Here is a 7412-nt window from a genome sequence, read left to right on the forward strand (position 1 = left end):
ACCTAGACTGATTTTTAATTTAACATACCAACAACTGTATTTCATTACGGCATCTTCACCATATATCTTGTTCTACTTTAATCTTATTCATTTCCTTCGCCCACTTCCCATTTTGCCATTCTTGTCCTGGTGGGCCCTTTCCTCACTCAAAATAATTCTGTTTCTGCTAACTGACTTATTCTTGTAACCATCTAACTTTGGTGTCTTTGGCCTTATTTTTTCTAAAAAGGGAATTCATGAAATCACATAGCTGGAGATCCGATGCTCAGTGCTGTGTGAAGGGAGTCTCAGACCTGTGACTGCTCTGAACTCAGGCCTTCTTCCTGGATATGCAGCAGTTTGCTAAGTTTCAGGAACTTTAAGTGGGGTAATTTTTTTTGTGAAACCACGGCTGATTTCAGTGAAGGACTCTTCTGTTTGTTCCCAGGACCATTTATAGTATCCATCATCCAGATTGGCACTGCTTTGACAGTTACTGAGTCTTTTAAGTAAGCAAGGTTATAGGTTTCTAAGAGAATATCTATCGCTTCTCCATTCTTGATTCCAAGGGCTAATATATTCATCACATTTAATTTATTAAGGTCAGTCTGACCATGACAAATAATGTACAGGGAGTATAAATAGAATATAAATATAAAGCCACTGATGCATATTTTTTCTTCTATTACTGGCAAATAAATCCAACTTCAGATTGTCTTATATATAAATATCTTTTTGTTTTGTTGATGTTTAATATAAATAGTTAAAAAATCAAATAGTTGTAGAAATAATTTGCATATTTAATTTGCTTAATGTTTGAAATATGTGATCCTATTTATTATAACAAATTAATTGTTTCAAACTGTTGATTCAAAGTTATGATTGCACTAAAAAAATAACAACCAAGTACTGGAGGGATGGTTCTGTGCTGCTGTCCCAGAGGCCCCAAGTTTGGTTCCTAGGATCCATGTCAGGTAGTTTATAATTGCCCCAAGTCATAAATGGTAAAATAGCAAGAACAATCAGTAAAGGATGGTGACGCATACCTCTAAAGATAGACTATACCTCTAAAGATAGACTACTAACTAATTAGGAGGATGATCAGATTGTGCCTAGTCTGGGCTATAGAGTGTTTCAGCAAAACACACACACACACACACACAGAAAGAGAGAGAGAGAGAGAGAGAGAGAGAGAGAGAGAGAGAGAGAGAGAGAGAGAGAGATGAGCACAACAATATGTATTCTTTCAGTTTTAATGAACATTGAAAAATGAAACAAATCTTTTTGTTTGTGTTTTCCCATTGGACTCAGGACTTTTGGCCCTTCACAAGTTTCCCCTATTGCAATTTCTCCATATCCATTATGAAAATACTAATGAATTGCCAACAATCAAGATGGCTATGGGACCAATGATGCTATAATTTGGGGAGGAGCCCATAGGGTGCCATATATAATACCACAGCCAACACATTCATGGAAGAATGCATGCAGCTTTTTCTTTTCTTGTAGCATCCATTCACAATGTTAGAAACAGAAGACCACAAAGGTGGCATGTCTGTTATGTTTACTCACAATTTACTCATTTTTCAATGCTCAGTTGCTTTTTGTTAAGCATTGCTTGTTCTTTCTAGTCTCTGTGGTGTTTCTCCTCCTAAATCTTCACCTCTCAGCCTTTACTGCCCCAACAAACTCTTCTATTTTGAATCTGGGGTATCCTTCATATATTTATAAATTAAAGGCGTGGTTCCCAGGTGGCAATACTATTATGAGGCCATTGCTCCATGAGAGCCCTAACTTCTCAATGTGTTTATCCTCTGAGGACTTCATGTCTAAAGGGGTTCTTGGGTCATTGGGAGCATTCATTTAAAGGGTAAAAATTATGTAATAATAAATAATTCAAGTGGAACCATTTTATTTATGATTTTAGTTATTAAAATAATAACAATACATAATTTTATGTCTTCATTACATTCAAAGACCTTAAATTTGTGTGTATGGAATTCACAACCATGGACCTTTTGCTACTCAGTACTGAATGCATCAACATATGTGAATTTTCCATGTACTTGCCCTCTGTAAATGTCTTCCCAAAGTCATTTAAAAACATTCAAGTTGCAGAAAACAAAGTTATAATTTGAAAGTTACAATCAACACAGTCAATGCAAAATAATTTGACTTTTTAGTGAATGGTAGTTGGCTCAGTATAGAGAAAGTATCTGAGTATTATGATGACAAAACTATACTTACTGGGTTTCATGATCAGAAAAATAAAATTAATTAAGACCCACATGCAAGTGGAGGTTGAAACCAAGGTACTTTAAATGGCTGGAATGTAGTTCAGAGGTAAAATGCTTCTTTTGACCTGTGTGAGGCCCCAGGTTTGACCCCTAGCACTGCTAAGGGATCAGCCCTCACTCACCAAGAAGCTGGAATTTTCTCAATACTGTTCAGAAGAACCAATTTAATGCCTAATGCACCAGACATAGTAAATTGGAACTTTTATTAATAGATTAATATGTTTTTCTTATTTTATTTCTTATGGCTGTTGTTTTCAGAATTTTAACTATTCTGGAAAGTGAAATATGTGTGTGTGTGTGTGTGTGTGTGTGTGTGTGTGTGTGTGTGTATTTAGGGTTTATCCATACAGGCTTCTGTGTGTAAGACAGTTTACATTTTTGGCTGAATCTATCTTCTTTTACAGAATGTCTTACAAGTACATGCTCATTTAAATGCATGTAATCTAAAATAAAACATAGAGATTTCTTTAAAAGCCAATGGTCTAAACTAGCCTTTTCCATTCAAGGGTCTAAAATTTTTGATATTTTGTTTTTGTTTGTTGTGTTTTTGTATAGAAGCTGTAAGAGAATTTCTACAGTACCATTTATTAATCATTTCATTCAAAATTGAAGAAGTCTGAATAGTAGTGAGTTGATTGTAAAAATTGTGTAGTATAGAACTTTTTTTCTCAAAAATGTTTTAATTCAATGTCTAATACAAGCAACGACATTTATTACATAGTAAGTAAGTGCCAGCTTGAAATTGCCAAAAATTCAAATCATCCAGCACCCACCCTCCAAATTCTTGACCAAGAGCTTTCCCGGCAAAGGCAGGCTGTCTCCTCTCTTCATGACACATGAACGGACACACAGGACTGTGTACACCTCGATGTGAGGCTGCCCAGGCTCTGCTCACTGCACAGGCCCTGAAAGACATGAACTGTTTCTTCACAAAGCAGGTCCACCACCTGCTGTGTTTATCATTCTGAGGGTCTAGAACTTTCTCACAAATCCTCAGTCCGCTCTCTTCCCTCAGTTGCTGTAGGTTCGCCCGCATCATTTCATCCTCCTCTTTGCTCTCAGGTTTTGCATAAATGGCATTGAGAGGAAAGCCAGGCTATCTGGGAATGGGAAAGTTGGTAATTCCTAGCGTGTACATCTCTTTCTTGCCTTGACTCTTGCAATTGCACTTTTGGAGCTTCTTTAGACACTCAGAAATGCAGAGTGTGATGTAGATCAGGGTCCGGTCTGCTTCATTCTTAATGTCATAGTTCTTGAAGAAGACGTTGGCCTTGAAGTAATAGACGGCTTCATCCACAATATCCGTGTCTTTCGTCTCTCGAGGGGCGGGTCCTTTGAACTGGCTTCGCATGGGCAACAGTGCCATGTTGCCGACTAGCTAGGTGTCGAGCGAAGAGTGGTAAGCTGGCATTTCGACGGCGTCCGGATTCGATCCATAGAAGTTGAATGCAGGTAAAGCACAGCAGCATTTCCGGTGAGCTAGTCTGGGTGGAGAGGACCAGTATAGAACTCTTAAAGATAAATGAAAACGACACACCAATGACCTGGGTGTCTTTTAAATTTAGCTCAAAGACTAATTTTAAATTTTACTTAAAATGGCTTTTCCTTACCTATTTTTTTTTTTTAATGGGCTGAAGAAATGATTCAGTCATTCAAAGCTAGGTTGATAACTTTGCCTACTTAGTATAACGTGTTCCATAAATACTACGCTATGAAGCTGGGTAGTTACACATACACTAAGAGCGTTGATTGACATAGAGACATCACAGATTCAGTAACCTTAATGGCAGGTGTATGTCTTCACTGTATACATCTTGGTCCATTGTGCCATATAATGTCTCACTGGCTATAAGCATTTTGAGGAAAGATTATATTTTATATACATTTACGTTTTACCATAAGACACACACACACACACACACACACACACACACACACACACAAAGTCAAATAGTGGATGGAGCTTGGGGACTCTTATGGTAAAATAGAAGGAAGGAAAAACACGTCCAGAAGGGGATGGGAACTCCACATGAAAGACCAATAGAGTCAACTAACCTGGCCTGTTGGGTCTCTCAGAGTCTGAACCATCAACCAAAGAGCATTCACAGGGTGCACGTAGGCCTCTCAAATGTATGTAGCAGATGTGCAGCTTGGTCTTCATGTGGGTCCTGAACAACCAGAGCAGGGGCTATCCCAAAAGCTGTTTCCTGTGCCTGGAATATGTTCTACCAGCTGGGCTGCCTCAGTGGGAGAGGAAGCCTCACAGAGGGACTTGGGGTGCCAGGGTGGTATACCCGGAAGGGGTGAGGAGAAGGTGAAGGAGAATGGGGGAAGGGTTGTGTATGTGATGACTGGGAGAGGAGCAGTGGGAGGATGTAAAAAGAATAGGTTAAACAAATGCTGGAGGAGCTGAAGTTTGTGAGGGGTAGTATTTTCTCCAATTTGAGCTCTCAGTCTCTGTTTCCTCCAAAATGTCTCTGTTTAAGCAGGAGCTGGATGAGCTGAAACCATGGATAGAGAAGACGGCGAAGAGAGTGTTGAGTTTCTCAGAGCCCATGGTGGTCACAGCGGCATTGAACTGGGTGGGGGAAGGGCGTGGACAGAGAGAAGGCATCTGATCACCCTGAGGATTCCACTCTCCGATTTGTGGATAAGCTGTTTGAAGCTATGGAGGAAGGCCAAAGCTCAAGACTTCATTCCAAGTCTAGCAGCGACAGAAGCAGTAAATGAGAGTTGAAGGAGGTGTTTGAGGATGACTCTGAGATCTCCGAGGAATCATCAGGGGTAAAGAAATAGCGAATACCCCGTTTTGAGGAGGTAGAAGAGGAGCCGGAGGTGATTCCTGGACCTCTGTCACAAAGCCCTGGCATGCTAACAACTCCAGATCAAACAGATGATGGAGGTGGCAGCACAATGAATCCAGGGAAGGAAAAAACAGCTGAGCTTCACCAGCCCCCTGCCCTTCAGCCAAAGATACTTTCTTCTTTCCAACCAGATCGACTTCCAATCAGCAACACTATTCAGCCCTTTATGAATGACGCTGTTGAGAAGGTAAGGAAAGCCACTGAACTACCAGCCCAAACCCAGGCCCAGTTGTCTTTGAAGCCAGGGATTATTTATTGGCAATGCCAACATGGTGGGTCTAGCTAACCTACATGCAAGGGCATAGCTCCACCAAAAGCAGAGTTAAAAGATCAGATGAAGTGTACCTCACTGATCCTGGATGAGCAAGGCCACATTGTGGATGCCATAGGCAAGGAGCTGGAGCTCACACATCGTTTGCCCACCTTGAAGGCAAATATTCGGGTTGTGAAGAGGGAACAGTTGAAGCAGCAACTAAAAGAAAAGCCATCAGAAGGCATGGAGTCCTTTTTGACCCCTGAGTCTCAACTGCCCCTCCCCAGCACCAAAAACACACTTTTAAATTTTATGACGGGCAATTTGCGCAACAATTATAGTCAAAAGCTCAATAGGAGAAGCTGCAAGCAGAGATTTCACAGGCTGCTAGAAAAACAGGCATTCATCCTTCAACTAGACTTGCCCTCATTGCTCCTAAAGGGGAGGTAAAAGAATGTGATATCCCAGAAATTAAGTGGTGGAACTCTTACATCATACCCAATGGCTTTGACCTTAAAGAGAGAAGATTATTTTGGAATCACAAATCTCATTGAACATCTAGCCCAGCTTAGCCCTCCAGTTGACAATGATACACCAGTTACCCTTGGAGTATATCTTACAAAGAAGGAGCAGAAGAAACTTCGGAGGCAAACAAGGAGGGAGGCACAGAAAGAGCTACAGGAGAAAGTCAGGCTAGGCCTGAGACCTCCTCCAGAGCCCAAAGTAGCAATCTCAAATTTAATGGGAATATTAGGAACAGAGGCAGCCCAAGATCCCACAAAGGTAGAAGTGCATGTCAGAGCTCAGATAACAAAGAGACAGAAGGTACAGGAAGAGGCCAGTGCTGCCTGAGAACTTACCGTAGAACAGAGTAAGGTCAAGAAAATTAAAAAGCTTGAAGCAGACATTTCACAGGGGGTGCACATATTTGTGTCTAGAGTTCGAAACTTGAGCAACCCAGCCAAGAAGTTCAAGACTGAGGCGAATTCTGGGCAGCTGCACCTGACAGGAGTGGTGGTGCTGCACAAGAATGTGGGGGTAGTGTAAGGGGGCCCCAAAGCTCAGAAGAAATTTAAGCTTCTCCTGCTACATTGGATAAAGTGGGATGAGCAAACATCTAACACGAAGGGAGGTGATGATGAGGAATCTGATGAAGAAGCTGTGGAGAAAACTAACAAATGTGTACTAGTGTGGGATGGTGTATCCAAAGCCTGGAGCTTTGGAAAGATGAAGTTTAAACAGTGCGCTACAGAGAGCCTGGCTCATGAGCATTTCAGAAAGCATGGAGCTGAACACTGTTGGGACCTCACACTGAGTGAATCTGCATTGTAGCCCACCGACTGAGACTACTGCTAGCCCCGTGTTTTCTTTGCCTTTGTTTCTTCCGTCCTCTCACTCTCCTTCCCAACCTAACCCCACCGTGCATGTGATTTCAGAACTGTGCCAGGCCGACACTGGGGCAAAGAGACTACCAAGTTCACCCAGTCAGCCTGGTGCTACCCTTCATCTTGGATGTGCGTATGATGGAAGAGTTATTTTAAAATATTGCTGGTTCTGCCTCACAGGAGCCCAGGAGCCTCCCAGCTCCATCACCCGTGGATGTTTGGTCACAGGCTGTCTGCCTCACAGGGGATTCTGAGACTCAGAGCAGCTGGGTCTGACTTCTTTGCAGCCTCCCACCTTCCTTTTCTGCGCACTCGCTCCTAACCAGCCCAAGGTGAAAGACCGCGGCAACGCTGCCTTCATTGTCCAATCCCTCTGTCTGTTTTCTCCAACTCAGCTTGGAAACTGGAAGATCAGAGACAACTCCCGGCTGGTTTCTACCGAAAAGGGGAACATGCTTATCTCAGAGACAGCATTGGCACTGTGGTTCCCCAAGTCAGCATGCATGTTGTTTAAATGCATACTTGTTAATTGTGCAAAGTGATACTCATTGTGTATTTTCTTGTCCACGTGGTACAAATGCGGTGCTTCAGCACATTCCCTAGAATCAGCGTATGCTATGTAATGGTGGGGACC

General features: G+C 42.0%; 2 pseudogenes across 2 annotated transcripts; one reads left to right on the forward strand and one right to left on the reverse strand.

Annotated features, from left to right (window-relative positions):
* Positions 1–2967: 2967 nt before the first annotated feature.
* Positions 2968–3687, reverse strand: LOC308422845 (actin-related protein 2/3 complex subunit 3-like; annotated as a pseudogene). The gene has a single exon. The product of its transcript is annotated as an actin-related protein 2/3 complex subunit 3-like (transcript).
* Positions 3688–4747: 1060 nt separating this feature from the next.
* LOC308422846 (U4/U6 small nuclear ribonucleoprotein Prp3-like) lies at positions 4748–6725 on the forward strand (annotated as a pseudogene). The gene has a single exon. The product of its transcript is annotated as a U4/U6 small nuclear ribonucleoprotein Prp3-like (transcript).
* The last annotated feature ends 687 nt before the right edge of the window (positions 6726–7412 follow it).

This window comes from Micromys minutus (genome assembly GCF_963924665.1).
Source record: "Micromys minutus genome assembly, chromosome: 7".
NCBI lineage: Eukaryota > Metazoa > Chordata > Mammalia > Rodentia > Muridae > Micromys > Micromys minutus.